Source organism: Maniola jurtina, chromosome 26, assembly GCF_905333055.1.
Source record: "Maniola jurtina chromosome 26, ilManJurt1.1, whole genome shotgun sequence".
Lineage (NCBI taxonomy): Eukaryota > Metazoa > Arthropoda > Insecta > Lepidoptera > Nymphalidae > Maniola > Maniola jurtina.
Window position 1 is genome coordinate 7,567,665 of NC_060054.1, and position 17,044 is coordinate 7,584,708.

Sequence of the window (17,044 nt, forward strand, 5' to 3'; positions counted from 1 at the left end):
GACTGTAGTAAAAAACCTTGATTTACTCAGTTTACCATTTGCCAAAGTTGGCGAGTTTTGCAACTGGACGCCTCAATTATTAAAATGCTTTGCCTAACAGATCTACCTACTTAAAAAATAAGATTTTTGGAAAAGTTTTAACAACGAATTGCTAGGTGGGATAATTTTGAAGTGCCAGGTGGTTCAGAAACGAGGGTGTAGTAGGAAACTTTGGGGGGCGCTGTTCCGCCGGAAGTTGTTCGTCGGATCACGTGGTTCTTCCCAAATCCCCCGCTTTAAGGGATATCCGATATTGATGGCTTTTGTGTAAGATGATACGCGTTTTATATCACTACGCATATTATACAGGCATAACATAACAAGTGTAAATTAAAAATTTATAACACCCCCGACAAGTGAGCTTAACAGCTTGACATTTGACAATTGACATAATATTATGAACCTAACGGTTATCTAACCTTCTTTTCTACAAGAAAACTAGAAAAGAGCTGATAACTCTTAAACGGCTAAACCAATTTTTTTGGATTATAGCTAAGAACACTCTCGATCAAGCCACCTTTCAAACAAAAAAAAATTAAATTAAAATCGGTTCATTCTTTTAGGCGCTACGATGCCACAGACAGATACACAGATACACAGACACACAGATACACAGATACACACGTCAAACTTATAACACCCCTCTTTTTGGGTCGGGGGTTAAAAATTGTGTTTGTTTCTTGGTTTGTCCTTCAATCACGGCGCAACGGAGCAACGGATCAACGTGATTTCTTACCTGGGTATATTTAAATACCTGGAGAATAGCATAGGCTACTTTTTATCCCGGAAAATCAAGTTAAAAAAAACTAAATCCACGCGGACGAAGTCGCGGACATCATCTAGTCCTTCACAACTATTGTATCACCATCAAGACGAATCCATCGCCACGCACTGGACCACTACTGAGCACCGGTTTCGGTGAATCAGAAGAAATCCCACGGGATTTTTGAAAAAGCTAAGACCAGATGAAATTTTAGTACCCAGTCCTAGGCATATTTAAATCACTTGAAGTCTAAGTACTAGAATCTTCGAAAGGCTATCCGGAGGCATTAGAATGGAATTTCAATATGGCCTAACTTATTTGGAATTTTGAGTGGTGAGCGGCCGTATTAGGTTGCTGCATTGTTATCGATGTAAATTCTAGTTTATTACATGTATTTTGTATCAATATTAGAATATACTTTTGTAGATTTAAGCTATAGTGTTAATGCATAATATGTAATTGTTTACTGTCCCAAATAAATAAAAATTAAATAAGTATCTAGTTACTAACATGAAAATAGTTGTCAAATTAGAGTTCTGTACCTACTTCAAAAGGCAAAAGGAACCTTGGTCATTTCGCTGTCTGTCTGTCAATTCGGGCGAATGAAAACTCGTTCTTCCCGTTAACTTAGAATCCTGAAATTTGGCAGGACATAGCAATGTCTTATAGCAAAAAGGGAAAAATCCGAAAACCCGGAATTTGTGGTTACATCACAAAAAGAATATTAAAAAGTATTGACGACCGGACAATATCATAGATGTTGCTTTCCGCCATTAACTTGCAGTGTTGTATAGCTGTGGGAGCGAAAATATTATTATCTATTATTATACTGGTTTGAGATTTCTTGTACGAGGGTACGGAACCCTTCGTATGCGAATCCGACTCGCACTTGGCCGGTTTTTATTTGAGAAAACTCCTACTTTACTGTCGATCAAAACTATAAGTAAACCGAAGTAAATGTGACAAAAATGTGTCCGGATGGTGTTCGGAAGTCATTATTATTATATTCCAGTGTTAATGCTCCCCCTGTATATGGTAATCACATCACCCTCTATCAGCCAAGGGGAACCGCACGTGTCGCTTAGTTCCCTGTGTGCTATGCTTGGCGCTTAGTGCGGAAGTGTCAGGGTCAATCGAGATTGTTTGTGTAACAATGACTAATTATAATAATTATTATTATTATTACGCCATTTTGTTAAATTTGCAATTTAATTAATTTCTAAAATAACGTTGCTTTTGTATTTTGTAAGTTTATAATAATCGTGTTAGAATAGTACATATCACACTTAATATTATAAAGGAGAAAGTTTGTATGTGTGTGTGTGTGTGTGTCTGTGTGTATGTTTGTTAATCCTTCACGCAAAAACTACTAGACGGATTGGGCTGAAATTTAGAATGGAGATAGATTATACCCTGGATTAGCACATAGGCTACTTTTTATCCCGGAAAATCAAAGAGTTCCCACGGGAATTTTAAAAAACCTACATCCACGCGGACGAAGTCGCGGGCATCAGCTAGTATACATATAAACGTGTTAGGCTATGTTTAGAATAGCCGCACTTAAAATGACAAAACAATAACACATCCACGTTCCACATCCCCTCAGAGTGCGAGGTAACTCGATACAGCACCCACGCCGCACCCTCCCGCGCCCTCAGTCGCTCACCCTCCGTCATGTGTGCCAAACAAACCGAATGACACCGACAATTACTTACGTGCAGCTATTTATAGCGAAAACACCCAAAGTTTAACTTTGGGCACGCGCACGCCACGCGCCGAAGTCTAATAATTTGTCGTTTCGCTAACTAATTGGGAACGACTTGGGCGCGTTTGGAACCCTCGTAGCTTTAGTTTTAAGTTACGTAATTAATTATATCGTACAAATTTAACAATTTCGACCATCACAAGGAGTACAATTGTACCTACTTTGAATAAATGACTTTGACTTTGACTTTGATATGAAGTTATTTAAAAGTAATGATCCCATTACACATTATGCAGAGATTCTCCTCTTCCACTACCGAGGGAAACTGGTAAACATCTCTTATAGAATTAATGCTTCTTATCTTTGTAGGGTTCCGTACTTCAAAAGGAAAATCGGAACCCTTACGAGTATAACGGCACTTTGCTGTCTGTCTGTTCGTCTGTCAAGAAAACCTATACTTTCCCTAACCTTTGGGTACTTTCCCGTTGACCTAGAATCATAAAATATGGCAGGTAGGTAGGTCTTATAGTACAAGTGATGGAAAAAATCCGAAAACCGTGAATTTGTGGTTACATCACAATAACATGTGCTTATGAACAAATAATATGTATACTTATTTAATATTCGAAGATCTATACCGAGTGGGGTATCATATGAAAGGGCTTTACCTGTACATTCATTCAAAACAGATCTTTACTTATTTTTATGCATAATCGTCTTTGATTTATCGTGCAAAATGTTGGAAAAAATACCCGAGTTCGGAGCCCTCGGTGCGCGAGTCTGACTCGCACTTGGCCGGTATTTATTAAACCCCTTTGGTTTCTACACGGCATTGTATCGGAACGCTATTTCTCTTGGCGGCACGGCTTTGCCTACAGAAGATGCGTATACTGACTCTGCGTAGAAGGCATTTGTACTATGTCCGCGACGCAGCGCCCGCATGCCAGCGCCGTCACATCAAGCCAGACGACAGGCAGCCGACACTAAATAGTGCGGCTGGATCTAGCGCGCCGCTGACGTCACGCCGCTAAGATTAGCCAACGCGGCACCAGGAACACCCGCGTGACGCACAAACTGACATTTGCACCGCCCACTGCGTCCAAATGCAATGCGTAAATGCGTTTTGGCTGTCAATTGTTAATCAATTATTATAGAATACTTTTTAGGGTTCCGTAAGGGTGAAAACAGAGTTCCGTAATTTAGGGTTTTAGGGTTCCAAAGGGTAAAAACAGAGCCCTGTTAATGTCACTCTGGTATCTGTCTGTCTGTCCGCGTGTCACAGGTCTCTAGCTCGTAAACGAAACGAGTTACAAACCTGAAATTTGGGTATTTGGTGTAATACGACCTTCGGACGAACCTTCTTCTTGAATCACTCTAGTCTATTTATAATACGGTACCCTAAAAACTGCATTAAAATCCGGTGCCACTGTCCTTCCCCGGGATGTATCCCAAGTCTGTACCAAATTTCATTAAAATCGGTTCAGTGGTTGGGCCTTAAAACGTAGCAAACAGACAGACACACTTTCGCATTTATAATATTAAGTGTGGATTTGTTTTTATCTTTAAAAATAAGGAAATGGAAGACTGTTAAAGTTGTTAGTTTTAGACCATATTTTCTATTAGTATTATTTAGACCGTATTTTCAAATGACTTTTAAGTCGGGATGACAACCATGTATAATACATAGGTACTGTCAATAATGCACGGAGACACGCATCGGCGCAGGCGCATCCTGCAAGGCGTAGCTCCCCATCCAAAGGAAATCTTTTTTACGGCACATAGGGTGATCATAGAGCGTAGAAACATCTCGGTACAAGTTAGCTTGTTTCATACCAAAAAAATCGGCCAAGTGCGAGTCAGGCTCGGCACCGAGGGTTCCGTACTCAGGCATTTTTTCCAACATTTTGCACGATAAATCAAAAACTGTTCTGCATAAAAAATAAATAAAAATCTGTTTTAGAATGTACAGGTAAAACCCTTTCATGTGATAACCTACTTGGTATAATTATTATCTTACTTTGAAAATTGAAACACATCTATACATATAATAAAATTGTAGAAAAGTGGTGTCTGTACAATGGAAATATATAAAAAAAATGTAGCAGGGGTTGTTATTATATCGATGCCGAACCCGAAATTGTAATTAATTTTTTTTTTTGTCTGTTTGTCTGTTTGTCTGTTTGTCTGTTTGTCTGTGTGTTTGTGCACGCTAATCTCAGAAACGGCTTATTCGATTTAGATACGGTTTTCACTAATATATTGTAGTAAGCTTCACTTAGGATTTAGTGTTTATTTCATGTCAATCGGTTCATAAATAAAAAAGTTATGTCAATTTAAAGAATCACGGCGCCTCGCGCCTGAGCGTCCGTGGCTATATAAAGCGCGAAAAGTCACTATTCCACGCGAACGAAGTCGCGGGCACAGCTAGTTTTAATATATTTTTCTGTGATGTCACGATTTACGGATTTATTCCTTTATTGGGTACTTGTGCTATAAGACCTACCTACCTGCCAAATTTTATGATTCTAGGTTACGGGAAGTACCCTATAGGTTTTCTTGACAGGCACGACAGACTGACAATAAAGTGGTCCTATAAGGGTACCTTTTGTCTTTTTGAGGTACAGAACCCTAATAAGAAATCTATCGTGTATTGTTGGCAACTACAATGGCGGAGTCATAAACTTCAAAATCGACACGATATTAATAAGACAGACGCCCCCACACTGCAGATGCAGTATTTATTATTTATCCCATCAAAGTATTCCACCCTCCATTGTCAACAATGGTGCTTCATTGCCAACCCCATAGGATTACAAGACCCATAGCTGTGGGGCCGATAACGATACCTATAGGTATTTGGAACGATCGATGTTTAAGTCATCGACTTGGGTATAATTCAATTACTAAGGCTGAGATCATACTAATGCGTGCACTGTGGAGTCTACATCTATATCTATACTAATAAATAAAATTGGAGTGTCTGTCTGTAATTTCGAAATAACTACCTCATATTAAGCTCATAGGGTTATTTGAACGATACCAACACTGAATCACACGTTTTTAAAATTTTTGTCTGTCTGTCTGTCTGTCTGTCTGTTTGAAAAGGCTAATCTTTGGAACGGCTGAACCGATTTTGACGGGATTTTCACAGACGAGTAGAGGATTGACCAGGGTGTAACATAGGTTACTTTTTTAACCGACTTTCAAAAAGGGAGTTGTGTTTTTCTACCTATGTACACCGAAATCTCTGAGATTTCTGAACCGATTTGTGTAATTTTTTTTTTAATCGATAGAGGAACTTTGCGACATTGTTTCATAAAAAATTTGGATTCCAACTCCTCAATCCTGATGCTGCAGGGGATTTGACCAATCCACGCGGGCGAAGCTGCGGGCATCAGCTAGTTTACAAATAAAAACAGTCAGACAACAAAGTGATCCTATAAGGGTTCCGTTTTTCCTTTTGAGGTACGGAACCCTAAAAATTGAAGTTCCTGTCGTAGTAATTTCGAAATATCTATGTACCTCATATTAAGCTCATATGGTTATTTGAACTGTACCATAACTGAATCACACTTTTATAAAATTTTTGTCTATCTGTTTGAACGGCCTAATCCTCGGAACGGCTGAACCTATTTTGACGGGACTTTCACAGACGAGTAGAGGATTAACCAAGGAGTAACAGGGTCTACTTTCAGAAGGGTTCAAGTCATTGCCAATCGCTGGTCAAGTGGATTGGCAGACTTCACAAATCTATGAGAATATTGTGAAGAACTCTCAGGCATGCAGGTTTCCTCACGATGTTTTCCTTCACCAATATATTTAACTAGAGAATGCCCGCGACTTCGTCCGCGTGGATTTAGGTTTCTAAAGATCCCGTGGGAGCTGTTTGATTTTCTGGGATAAAAAGTAGCCTATGTCTGTCCCGGGATATAAGCTAACCCTGTATCAAATTTCGTCAGAATCGGTTAAACCAGGGGTTCCCAACCTTTTTTTGTCTACTGCCCACTTTAAGAATAAATTATTTTTTAACGCCCCCCTTTTTAAACATACTTAAAAACCGCTAAGTACTTATAACTGATTATTGAAACGCAAATTTATAGTATTCGGACAGAGTATCTTTTATTGAAAATAAAACAAACATAATCAATTCTTATATAAAAACTAATGTGAAGGTTGAATCTGATGCTGTTCAATAAGTTTGTTGATATCAGGTTCCAATTTACTCAAAAACAAAGGCGACGACGGGTTTGTGGGATTTTCAATAAATCCGAATTTAATATATTCCGCAGAGTATTGCCGTCTCTTCTTTTTTACCAGTATTATAGAACCAGCCGATTGGTATAGGAATGTACAATTCGGATTATTTAACAAAATCTTGTTAAAACATGATTGCCCGCGGTCTTTTATATCGAACCGAGTTTGAGCTATATCTTAATTAATATTAGTTGATGTTCACAAGATGTAGTCAAGAGTCGAGAGCTCAGTCGGTGTCTAAGAGTCTTCCTAGCTAGGTAGATGAAATTATAAATCGACCCCAAAGCCCTACACAATGCCCCCTTTTTTTCCTGGGTCTTTTACCGCCCCCCTTTAGGCCTGCAGCGCCCACAAGGGGGCGTTATCGCCCACGTTGGGAAAGACTGGGTTAAACTGTTGGGCCGTGACAGACAGACACACTTTCGCATTTAAAATATTAGCGCTATGACTTTGCAAATATTTTCTTTAAAACTTGTACTTAAATGACACCCTCTTCCTACACAAGTAGGTATAAATAGATGTAACCCTCAAAGCCGCAGTAGGTATTAGTTCAGTGGGTTATTTTGGGGAGTCTAATACCCCCGAAGGAGTCCAAATCTCGTTAGGGAGGCAGATGCCGCTCTTTGGCCCATGTCATGCTACACTTGGCAAAGTTAGGATAATTTGGGACAGATATTATTAAACGGTGTTGGCCTAGTCGGGGTGAACTCGAGTGAGGGAACTTTCACTACACAATATTAAGATAGCTGCTAAGTAGAAGTTTAATAAATGATTAATTTTAGTACATAAAAATTAGCTTAGAGTACAGATCTGCACTGTTGCATTAGGTCTCCCTGTAAGGACAGTGTACATTATGAACAAACAAGTGTAAATTAAAATTTTATAACATCCCCGACAAGTGAAGGTTACAGTAACTAGAAAAAAGGTGATAACTTTCGAACGGCTGAACCGATTTTCTTGGCTAAGAATACTCTCGATCAAGACACCTTTCAAACAAAAAAAAACTAAATTAAAATCGATTCATTAGTTTAGGAGCTACGATGCCACAGACAGATACACACGTCAAACTTATAACACCCCTCTTTTTGGGTCGGGGGTTAATAAACAATTAAACTCTCGAATTGATCCTGAATCGAAGATATTATATCGTCAAAATATTAGGTTATACTAACGTGAAATGAAAGAAAAATACCCGATTCATAGCCTACGTAGCGTCAAATGTAGATAACATTTGACGCCTGCCAGTGACGTCGAAGCTTTACGTTGACGTTTTATTATTAGTTCCCACTGTCGTGAACTGTGGCTTAATGGTAAAGATATCCTCCCTGGTAAGCACCATGCCGGGTTCGATTCACGGCATCGGAAATATTGGAATTTAGTGGGAGGCTTCGGCCGTGGCTAGTTACCACCCTACCGGCAAAACCGTGCTGCCAAGCGATTTAGCGTTTCGGTACGATGCCGTGTAGAAACCAAAGGAGTATGGGTTTAATGAACACTGCCATACCCCTTCCATCTTAGACTGCTCCATCACTTACCACCAGGTGAGATTGCAGAACTTGTATCTAAAATTGATGGTTACAAAATACCGATAACTTTAGAAATCGAACCGATTTAACAATATTCCTCGGTCTAGTACTGAGCGTAACTAACAGCATTAATTTAATTGTAGAATTGTATGTATGCCAAGATGGCGGCTGGTTAGTTATAATCTGGCGTACACAGTTTTTGTTACGGTTCGGTTTGGTCACGGTTTGCGAACGGGTCGTAGACCCTGGCGCGTTCCTGGACGTTGGTTCAGTGTTGCCAGGGTACTGACGCGGAAACCACTATTTTTTTAGGGTTCCGTACCTCAAAAGGAAAAATGGAACACTTTGTTGTCTGTCTGTCCGTTTTTTCGACTGCCCGTCTGTTCGTCTGTCCGTCTGCAGGTCTGCCCGTCTGTCAAGAAATCCTATAGGGTACTTTCCGTTGACCTAGAATCATGAAAGGCAGGTAGGTCTTATAGCACAAGATCATTTATTCAAAGTAGGTACTAGAACACCTTTTGATGGTCAGAGTGGTCAGAATTGTAGATTTGTGAAATGATATAGTGGTGATAATTAATTACTTTAACTTTAAACTAAAGCTCTAACTAAGGGTTTCAAACGCGCCCAGGCCTGAGAAGAGCCCACAACAAGCTCACCTTCTTTTTACTATCAAAACTTCACAAGTTTTTACACTATTAAGAGAAAATAAGTTTTTTCTTATAAACAAAACTAAATATGGATCATAATTCATAATGAACTTATATCGGGCGATGACGAACAATAACAACAAGTTCATATCGAGAGCCGTTTTTGGAAAACTGTTTATGACTTGAGGCGGAAACGGTAAACATTTTAATTTTCAAAACTGTTCTGTAAACGTCTTCTTTCTGATACGATCCTGCGTCGTACTCATCGCTGAGGGTTGTTACACAGTTCCGACGAAATCCATACTAATATTATAAAGGCGATTTGTGTGTATGTATGTGTGTATGTATGTGTGTATGTTTGTTACTCTTTCACGCAAAAACTACTAGACGCATTTGAAGCATGAAGGTAGATTATACCATGGATTAACACATAGGCTACTTTTTATCCCGAAAAGTCAAAGGGTTCCCACGGGATTTTCAAAAACTTATATCGGATTATACCATGGATTAACAGATAAGCTACTTTTTATCCCAAAAAATCAAAGGGTTCCCACGGGATTTTCTTAATCCTATATCCACGCGAACGAAGTCGCAGGCATCCGTTAGTATAAAATAAAGCCTGAATAAAACATGGAAGACAAATCTGTAAACCCTTTAGAACAAAAGCCCTGAAAGTAAAAGCCAACACATTCGCAACACAAATATAGACACAGTATAACAAAGAAAACAGAACCGTCTTAGGCAGAGATGCCACAAAGGGAATAGCGATCCAATTCTGAATGCGTCACAGAAAACACACTTTCCCGATATAATAAGGAACGTTTTATGTGGAAACTAGAGGATGCCCGCGACTTCGTCCGCGTGGATTTAGATTTTTAAAGATCCCGTGGGAACTGATTGATTTTCAGGGTTAAAAAATGTTAATTACAGGGACGCAAGCTACCTCGGTACTAAACATACAAATCAGATAAGCGGATGGGTTTTAGGGAATCCCGTGGGAGCATTTATCCGTCCCCGGGATATAAGCTAACGCTGTACCCGTCAGAATCGGTTAAACTGTTGGACCGTGAAAAGGTAGCAGACAGACAGACAGACACACTTTCGCATTTATAATATTAGTATACGTTTATGTGCGACCTTGGCTTGCTGTTGTGACATTGTTCCCACTCAAACGTTGTCTTAAACCTTTAGAATTAAACCTTTTGTTTTAATTCAAACAAAGGTGTTAAATTGGCTTACGTATATTCAAATATATACAAGTGTAAATTAAAAATTTATAACACCCCGACAAGTGAAGGTTACAGTAACTGGAAAAGAGCTGATAACTTTCAAACGGCTGAACCGATTTTCTTGGATTATAGCTAAGAACACTCTCGATCAAGCCACTTTTCAAACAAAATTAAAATCGGTTCATTAGTTTAGGCGCTACGGTGCCACAGACAGATACACAGATACACAGATACACACGTCAAACTTATAACACCCCTCTTTTTTGGTCGGGGGTTAAAAAGGAAGAGCTGACTGACTGACTGACTGATATATCGACGCACAGCTCAAACTACTGGACGGATCGGGCTGTAAGCACGCAGGCACTAAGCAGCTATTATGACGTAAACATTCGCTAAGAAATAAAATTTTTGAAAATTCATTTGACACCCCACTCGATACAATAGCAAAAAAAAAAAACATTTTGGAAACTCCCACTTTTTTTGAATTAATAAAATACGTAGAGTGCTACAATCATAACCCTTTGCTACTGTAGTCGGGTAAAAGCTAATTATTTCATAAGGAAGACAGTCAATCATAGGGTGCTTTTCTTTTATAAAGAAGCAGTTTATCTAACTGCATACTAATAAGCACAAAAATTGCACTAAAACCACCTGTATAATATAATACCGACTACCGAAAATCATCATTATCATCAACACTCCTTCGCTGGCTCACTACTGAGTCTCCTCTCAGAATGATAATGATTCGGCAAGAGTCCACGCCACTGGCCAAGTGCCGATTGGCAGTAATAATAATAGTAGTATAATTAATAGTATAGTTTTGATTGGTTGAAATACAATATTGTAATAAAAAGCACATGAATATGTAACAGAAGTTTGTACGGGAGTGCGGTGCGGGCGACGGTGTCTAGGGTTGCCAACCGTACTCGTACTCTAAAAGAGAGTATTATACTCTATATCATGTAGGCGTCCTCCATAATCTAAAACACTAATAGAGTATGCTAAAATACTCTTTTTTACACAATATTTACTATACTGAATACATATAGAATGTTTGGAGTCATACAATTCTTTTAACAACCATGAATAATTGTTATGTTTGTGAATGTTGAATATTGTTATAATATTGTATATCAAATCTTTGAAAAGAGCAACCGCCGAGTTTCTTGCTGGTTATTCTCGGTAGGAAAGGCATTCCGAACCAGTGGTAGATGCTTTTGACGATTCAAAAGAACTTGTAAAAGTCTAATAGAATAAAAATATTTTGAATTTGAATATGTGCTGCAAAAAAGCACAAAAAAAATACCTATTTCAAAGTACAATGTTCTTTTTTGAACCGTACTCTTTATTCACCTCCTTTGAAATCAGATATACTCTATTTTTTCTAATAAATGTTGGCAACCCTAGCGGCGTCTGTCACGCGTGACGGACGGACGGACGGACTACAAAACCACGGAGCGTGATGGCGTTGCACGCTCGCTGACATTCACTGCGCGAGCTGGCTGTTCGACTTGAGACGGTATTGACTAGCTACAATATCACACTAATATTACAAAGGCGAAAGTGTGTGTATGTTTGTTACCCTTTCACTCAAAAACTACTGGACGAATTTGGCTGAAATTTGCTTTGGAGATAGATTATACCCTGGTTTAACACATAGGCTACTTTTTATCCCGGCAAACCAAATAGTTCTCACGGGATTTTGGAAAACCTGAATCCACGCGAACGATGTCGCGGGCATCATCTAGTTGTACATATAATATTCTGTGGTTTATGTAGGTACAGTGTACAGCAATAAGATATTTTCTTCTTATTATTTTGTTTAATGGCGTTTAGTAGTGCCACACCATTGTTCTAAATTCAAAACAGAAATACATTGTCTATGGCCGAACCCCCAAGATGGGGTGTCCCGCCACAAATACGACAGCGCGGGGGTCGTCTTTTCTTGGACACCGTAAAGTGTGGCGGGCGAACATTTGGCGCACATGTGGCGATGGCCCACGGGGATTTGATGGGGAATCCCGTTTATTATGGTATTGTTGTGGCTTGAGGAAGAAAATAACTACTTACATTTAGAACATTACGATCAACTCGGGGATGAACTCTTTGATTTTCCGGGATAAAACGTAGCCTATGTCCTTCCCCGGGATGTATCTCAAGTCTGTACCAAATTACATTAAAATCAGTTCAACGGTTGGGCCGTGAAAACGTAGCAGACAGACAAACAGACACACTTTCGCATTTATAATATTAGTATGGGCTAGCAGCCCGCCCCGGTTTCGCACGGGTTAATTCGTATTACATAATTATAGTTGTAGTAACCGACAGGTCGACATGGCAATCGACGTATGAAGCGGGGGGACACCCCGCACACCGCCCGCTCTATCCCGCGGGTTAGCGCGGGGCGTCCCCATCCCGACTGCCATCTCAACATGTCGCGTACTATACCTAAATAGAAATCTGAATGTTAACGAGATAGACATATATGTACAGATAAACATATAAAGAGATAGAAACACAGCATCCGCGCGTCGCCGCACGCGCCGGAAGCGGACGTAGCTTCGGCCGACGCGACGCGGGATGTGAAACCTGACCGATCCCACACCAGTTATCAGTCAGTAAGTTATCCACTACACCGGTAGGTACATGTTTAGAATAGAATAGAATATATTTTTATTCAAGTAAACTTCTACAAGTGCTTTTGAATCGTCAAAATAATTTACCACTGGTTCGGAATGCCGTTCCTACCGAGAAGAACCAGCAAGAAACGCGGCGGTTGCTCGGTTGACGGTTATAAACTGTAATGTAATGGCGGCAGAGACCAGCAAAGGTCATTTAGTAGCAGTTATAAATGATAACATTACAATTTACAGCCATTATAAGCTCTCGAGCAGTCATTCTCACGGCTATACGGCTTATAGGCCTAATTATACAACCACCTTTCTTTGTGAAGCCACAGTGTATAATATAACGATGTATAATTATACTTATTACTCAATTACGGACAATGAAGGGGTTCGAGAGTTACGTTGAATAGAGACAGTGACGTGACGAGCACTGCCTACCTCTCATTGTTTGTTCATCACTACATACTCGTAGTGTACAAGTGTAAATTAAAAATTTATAACACCCCCGACAAGTGAAGGTTACAGTAAGAACTAGAAAAGAGCTGATAACTTTCAAACTGCTGAACCGATTTTCTTGGATTATAGCTAAGAACACTTTCGATCAAGCCACCTTTCAAACAAAACAAACTAAATTAAAATCGGTTCATTAGTTTAGGAGCTACGATGCCACAGACAGATACACAGATACACACGTCAAACTTATAACACCCCTCTTTTTGGGTCGGGGGTTAAAAACAAAGCCGCTTCCCGCTGTCTGTTCCTATGTATGCTTAGATCTTTAAAACTACGCAACGGATTTTGATGCGGGGTTTTTTAGTAGAGTGATTCAAGAGGAAGGTTTATTTGTATGAAACATGCATAATATAGTAGAGAAACACTGATAATTTTAGAGGTTTCTAATGTAATGTTGTAAGTAAACACATTTTTTGCGCTTACATTGCAAACGCGGGCTGAACCGAGATAGATCAAAATTAGGTTAGAAAAATTAACCTACTAGATATATTTTTTTAAAGAGTATTAGCCATGCTAATCATGAACTAATACTCCCCTTTCCCCTCCAATTAAGCGTAAAGCTTGTGCCAGGAGTGGGTACGACAATAGTGCAACGGGTGGGGTTTGAACCGCCGACCTTTTGGAATTCAGTCCGCTCCTCAACCGTTGAGGAGTATATATTATTAGCTGATGCCCGCGACTTCGTTCGCGACGATATAGGTTTTTTAAAATTCCCGTGGGAACTCTTTGATTTTCCGGGATAAAAAGTAGCCTATGTGCTAATCCAGGGTATAATCTATCTCCATTCTAAATTTCAGCCAAATCCGTCCAGTAGTTTTTGCGTGAAGGAGTAACAAACATACACACACACACACACACACACACACACACACACACACACACACACACACACACACACACACACACACACACACACACACACACACACACACACACACACACACACACACACACACACACACATACAAACTTTCTCCTTTATAATATTAATAAGTGTGATAGTGTGAAGTGTGATTAGGTAGAAGTATAGATACCTACTTTAAACAAATATAAATATTTAAAATCTTTTATAACAATATACAATCTAATAAAAATAAATAAGTAATAGTGAACTTTGACCTAATAGTTAAAAAGAGTACATAATATAATTCCCACTAATAAATCACAAGTTATCGCCCACTAAACATATTATTATGACTGCTATATGATAATACCGTCATTACGTAACGCACGGAAAGTGTATAATATTATATATATATGTATGTATGTCGTAGTATCTAAAGCTGTCACGCGCTAACATACCGTGGGAACAAGAACGGCCCAAAACTAAATTGCCACCGAGTCGCCGTATCTCTTTATTAAACCTTTGAAAATACTATATCTACGTAAAGTAACATATTATTATAAGTTGGTATTAGCTTAGGCCCGCGACTTCGTCCGCATGGACTACACTTTCACTTAGTATTTTACCCCCTTGGGATTTCCAAAAAACCTTTTTAGCCGATGCCGAATATGTCTACGTCATTATAGCTATCTACATGCCTTCAACCCGATCCGTCCAGCATTTTGAGCTGTGCGTTGGTAGGAGAAGTTGATAGATCAGTCAGTCAGTCAGTCAGTCAGTCACCTTTTGACGTGACAACGTCTTATAATTCGATAGAGCCGGCTGCACGCACGAAAAACATGACTCATGCGGCGTTACCTCGCTCTGAGGCGTTCCATGTAAAGCGTTCCATGCAAGTGCAAGCGAGAGCGCGGAACGAGCGACAAAGAAGCACAATCGGCCTTTGTTGTCACGTTCAACTATCGTCAGTAAACCGACTTTTTTCTTTGATATACATATTTGTGTAAATTTCACCTGCCTGTGAAAATCCTTTTAAATATTCCCTTCCCTTCCTTTACAATTTCCAAAAATTTTGAAATATGGTACTACCCAATCGTAGAACCCTAAAATTATAACGTAGACCCTTACTAAGAAGGTATTTTAAGAAACACCCGAGAGAAGTAAGGACGGGTAGGCTAGTTTTAGAAATGAAAGACCTTTAACCTCTAAATACATTAAATATTTTTTATCGAGGTCATAAATAGATCTATCTTAATAATAAAAATCTAAATTATCCAAATTGTTTCATTTCCCAATCATACATAGCTCCCAAAACGAGAGATAGTTTGACCACGTTCACATAACTTGTAGTTAGTTGAATCTTACTTTATAATCGAAACCGCTAGCTGCCGGTGGTTAGGCGCGCCATGTTTTTGAATTTTTTAGAGACTGTCTTAAAATAAATATTAAGGAGAAGAAATATAAATATGTATAAAGAAATAGAGTAAATATGCCCTGTTTATTAACAGTAAAGTAAATAAAATACAAGTGTAAATTAAAAATTTATAACACCCCCGACAAGTGAAGGTTACAGTAACTAGAAAAGAGCTGATAACTTTCAAACGGCTGAACCATTTTTTTTGGATTATAGCTAAGAACACTCTTGATCAAGCCACCTTTCAAACAAAAAAAAGTAAATTAAAATCGGTTCATTCGTTTAGGCGCTACGATGCCACAGACAGATACACAGATACACAGATACACACGTCAAACTGATAACACCCCTCTTTTTGGGTCGGGGGTTAAAAATAAACAAAATAAAATAGCCATTTATTCTTCTACTTAACTAAATTCCTGACTAAAATAACCTATCTTCCTATTAATATTAATCCTCTTTGCTCCGTGGGAATTTCGGAAAATCCTTATTCCTTGCCCACATTGTGACCACAATTTGTCTGTGCAAATTTTTAGCTTTCTAGATTGTGTTCAGGACTTAGGACTTTTTTTAAATATTATGTAGAGATAGTAATTTTTAGGAACACCTAAGAATATTGTATTAAACGCATGGGGAGAAAAAGTGAGAGTGTTTTAGACTGAGAAATCGACATGATGAAGTTCGACTATTTTAAGGATATTTTAATGTCAACATCAAAATAATTATTTTACCTAAGAATTCAAAAAATTAATACTAATGTATTGATTTTTGTACACATAGTTACTTTATATTGTACATAATGTCACAACTTTTTAAAATTAGGACAAACAAGTTTGACTTTAGGGGGATCCAAGTATTCAATGTACAGTATGAATACATTTTTATATATTTTTATACCACTTTGTCCCAATAAAACAGTTTTCAAAGCTGGTCATACCACAGTTGATTCAATAATGATTCATCGAACGTGGGAATCACTTGACTCGTAGCCTTGCGGTGGAAAAATATACTTTATTTATATATTCAATAGAGTTTATATTCCAATGTTCGCAAACGCTTGCAGTGTTGAATGAACTTGAATGTAGACTATTTTTAGATAATTGAAAGAACCTGACTTTCGTTTGTGAGATATAGTATAAGATACACTTTGTGGAACGATAGACATACATATACATAATAAATGACACATAGGTGTTGGGTTCGAAACTCAGAAAAAAGTAATTTCAAATGCTCAATCAAACATACATATTAAATACAAAAATAAAACTAACTAACTTTGCCTATGTCAAAAATTACCATTTTAAATAATCGATTAAACTAAAAAAGGCACGTCAAATCATTCAGTCTGTGAAAATTTCAACTCTCTACCTAATGCGGTTCATGAGATAAACAACCCGCTGACAGACAGACGGACGGACATCGTATACTTAGGGTCCACTTGGCACACTTTGGGTACGGAACCCTAAGAAAGGCTTTATAGGTA

The 17,044-nt window shown here is 38.6% G+C and overlaps 1 protein-coding gene and 1 long non-coding RNA gene across 2 annotated transcripts in view; one reads left to right on the forward strand and one right to left on the reverse strand.

Moving 5' to 3' along the window:
• LOC123878530 (protein neuralized-like) overlaps positions 1-17,044 on the reverse strand; it is a 54,208-nt gene that overhangs the window by 20,924 nt on the left and 16,240 nt on the right. The window lies entirely within an intron of this gene.
• LOC123878531 lies at positions 6,489-16,601 on the forward strand. The gene is made up of 3 exons (XR_006798836.1): positions 6,489-7,148; positions 9,390-9,396; positions 16,592-16,601. It is a non-coding gene; the product is annotated as an uncharacterized LOC123878531 (long non-coding RNA).